The 3,383-nt window shown below is 34.8% G+C and overlaps 1 protein-coding gene and 1 long non-coding RNA gene across 4 annotated transcripts in view; one reads left to right on the forward strand and one right to left on the reverse strand.

The window, feature by feature from the left end:
- The window catches only part of LOC106872967 (uncharacterized), a 12,087-nt gene extending 11,294 nt beyond the window's left edge, over positions 1-793 (forward strand). Inside the window, exon 3 of the long non-coding RNA XR_001409821.2 lies at positions 113-793. This is a non-coding gene — a long non-coding RNA (uncharacterized LOC106872967). The remainder of the gene's footprint in view (positions 1-112) is intronic.
- The window catches only part of LOC128247835 (uncharacterized), a 641,437-nt gene that overhangs the window by 378,519 nt on the left and 259,535 nt on the right, over positions 1-3,383 (reverse strand). The gene's annotated exons all lie outside the window — the stretch shown is intronic.

A 3,383-nucleotide genomic window follows, 5' to 3' on the forward strand; every position in this document is an offset into this window, starting at 1 on the left:
ATATATATATATATATATATATAAACACGTGTGGGGGGAGGTTAATATATACCCGTTATATACATATACTAGCGTTTTAATCTTCACACAATTGTATTTTCTTTTCTAACAGATCGAAATCCGGGTTCCCAAGTAGTTCCAGAAAAATTTAATATCTTAAAATTTATCACTGTATGTACAACTATATTTTTATGTATATACGTGTGTAAATTATTGTTATTTCTCGAGTGAATGGCAACAAAATTGTTCATTTGTGCAAGGATAAAGCAATGAGTCATGATATTGTGAACCGAGCATCATTTTCGGTAGTTTTCTATAACATGTCATCATCCTAATCAGAGAGCGAGTTCTCACAATTTAATTCTTCTCATTCATCACTAAACTCAGTCATTCTATGGAATTCAACGAATAAACAGAGAATGAAAGGTGTCCACATCCAGATGCATAATTATTATGTACTTAATGAATGATAGTTTACAACAGTTGAAGAAACTTCAAAATGGAGTTATAGAGAAGAAACACGAAACCGAGAATAAAAGAGTTCAAATCACGTATCTGCACAGGAATAACTAAAGTCTGTTACATCGGACGACGTTCTATAAGCCTATATAAATTATGAGCTGATTCAAAATATTTGTAGCTTCGGTGACATAATTTGCTAAGAGTGAATAGAAACTACGAGTTAAAATTAGGATTCAGCGCGGTCTTCTATATTTCTTCACATAATGTTTCTAAATGTATACGCTTGTAGTTAATATACAAATAAACAAACATAAATGCTATTTATATATTACTCTGTTTACTGTCTTGTTTATATTTGGTTTTCATGTATTTATGCATGGTAGATTTAGTGACTTATATTTTCTTTCTTACTTGCTCTATCCCTCACCAACTCTTGTCCATCTATCTATCTATCTATCTATCTATCTATCTATCTATCTATCTATCTATCTATCTATCTGTCTGTCTGTCTGTCTGTCTGTCTGTCTGTCTGTCTGTCTGTCTGTCTGTCTGTCTGTCTGTCTATATAGGTGTCTTTATGTGTATATATGTATGCATATGTATGCATATGTATATGTTTATGCATATATATATATATATATATAAATATATGCTAGGACGCTTGCTTTAAAACATATTTTCGGGTTCTGCGTCGTTATGTTGCAACATGCAAAGGAAACAGTCTATTATAGCCTTGGGTCGGCCAGTGCATCGTGAGTTCAAATATGACCCTATGCATGTAAATATATCTGCATTTACGAGAGCGGAAAGAACCAATTGAGATAAAAAATTATTCAAACCTCACCATTAAAGAAGCCGACAAAGGAAGTGCAGTAGTAGTGATGGATACAGAGTACTACAAAAAGTTAATACTATCCATGTTGGAAAATAATATTTACTATGAGATGATAGTACAATACAACCCACAGAAGACTCTTAAAAACTTATCCTCTTTACTTCAATTACATGGAAAGGGTTTAACTAAACATGAAATTGACTATTTATCCAATTTGAAATACAGACCTAGTCTATTCTATGGATTACCCTAAATACACAAGAATCCACATATTTGTAAAGCTTGCAAAGTTTATCCAAGCCTCTGCATTAATATCCCTCCCCCCACTGACCTCAAACTGAAACCCATCATTGCTGGTCCTGCTTGTGAAACCCACCGTTTGAGCAACTTCCTCGACATCTTGCTCAAACCATTTCTAAAATATGTGAGAAGCTTCATCAGGGATGACTGAGATATGATAAACCACCCCGCGAAGACAATAAGTGAAGGAACTCTGTTAGTATCATTCGATGTGGTGAATTTGTACACCAATATCCCACACGATTATGGTATAGAAGCGATCTCCTTCTGGCTAGAAACATACCCACAAGAGATCCCAGGGCGCATCAACCACAGATTTATAATCGCAGCACTCAAATTCATCCTACTGAACAACTATTTCATGTTCGATACAGTTTACTATCGACAAAAATGTGGAATTGCAATGGGAACCCGAGCTGCTCCAGTGATTGCGAACTTTGTAATGGGTTACCTAGAGCTTAAAATATATCAATCATCACTACAAAAATATGGCAACTCTTTTCATTGCTATTTAAAGGAGAGCTGGAAGAGGTATTTGGACGACTGCTTTATACTTTGAAACGACAGCATGGACAAACTCCTCGATTTCAAAATAATGCTTAACAATATTAATAGCAACATACAATTCACTATGGAACACAACAGTAAACAACTCCTTTTTCTTGACATCCTACTTAAAATAGTCAATAACCACATAGAAACAGACATCTTCTATAAACCTACGGATTCTAAACAATACCTATTATTTAACTCATGCCACCCCAAACACATAAAATTAATATGCCTTATAATCTAGCGAAAAGAATCTGTACCATAGTTTCGGACACCTATACTCGTGAACGAAGACTCCTTGAACTCAGATCAATACTAACCAAGCGACATTACCCAATATCTTTAATAAATAATGGAATCAAACGAGCTAAGGAGATAGACATACAAACATTAAGGGAAGTCAACGGAAATACTACACCAGACTTTCAAATACTCCCATACGTCTCCACACGTAACCCTAGAAACAACGAAGCCTTTAACGTTATCATCCAAAGTCTTCCCATCCTCACAAGAGATAAAACAATGAACAAAATTTTAGACTCACACAAAATTATCAAAAGTAAAATGCAACCTAAATCACTGAAAAAAATATTAACCAGCGCAAGACTGTATCCATTAACAACAGAACCAAAAATAAAAAAATGTGATCGACCTAACTGTGGGACTTGCCCCCACCTTTTGGAGGGTTCTGAGTTCCACTTTAAACAAGGTGGAATCTTTAAGATTAAATCAAATTTCACCTGTGCCTCAGAAAATCTAATCTATGCCATTACATGCTTAGGTTGCAGTAATTACTATATTGGCCAAACAAGAATATCACTCCGTAGAAGAACTACTCTCCACAAAACAAATCCGCCTCCCATATTACAGACAGATACAGGTCAGTGGACACATAGAAAGGTGTGCGAGGAATCTTAATCCTAATTTCCTAATTTTTCCCTTCTATCAATGTTCACAGAACACGTCTACACAACAAAGAATGAATAAAGAGGCATTTTTCATTAATAAATATCTTCCTCAACTAAATATAAACACATAGCATCATATAGAACACCACTAATCTTCCATTTAATATCACTAACCCCCATACATCCCATAAACCATTCACACTACAAATCCAGATTACCCTAATTGCACCAAATGCAGAACTACTTACCTCCCTTACACATAATCTTTTTACTAAGGGACTAATAGACTTGACACCGTAGAATTCGGTGTATACTCAAAGCAATGA

The sequence above is a fragment of the Octopus bimaculoides genome, chromosome 5 (assembly GCF_001194135.2).
Source record: "Octopus bimaculoides isolate UCB-OBI-ISO-001 chromosome 5, ASM119413v2, whole genome shotgun sequence".
Taxonomy (NCBI): domain Eukaryota; kingdom Metazoa; phylum Mollusca; class Cephalopoda; order Octopoda; family Octopodidae; genus Octopus; species Octopus bimaculoides.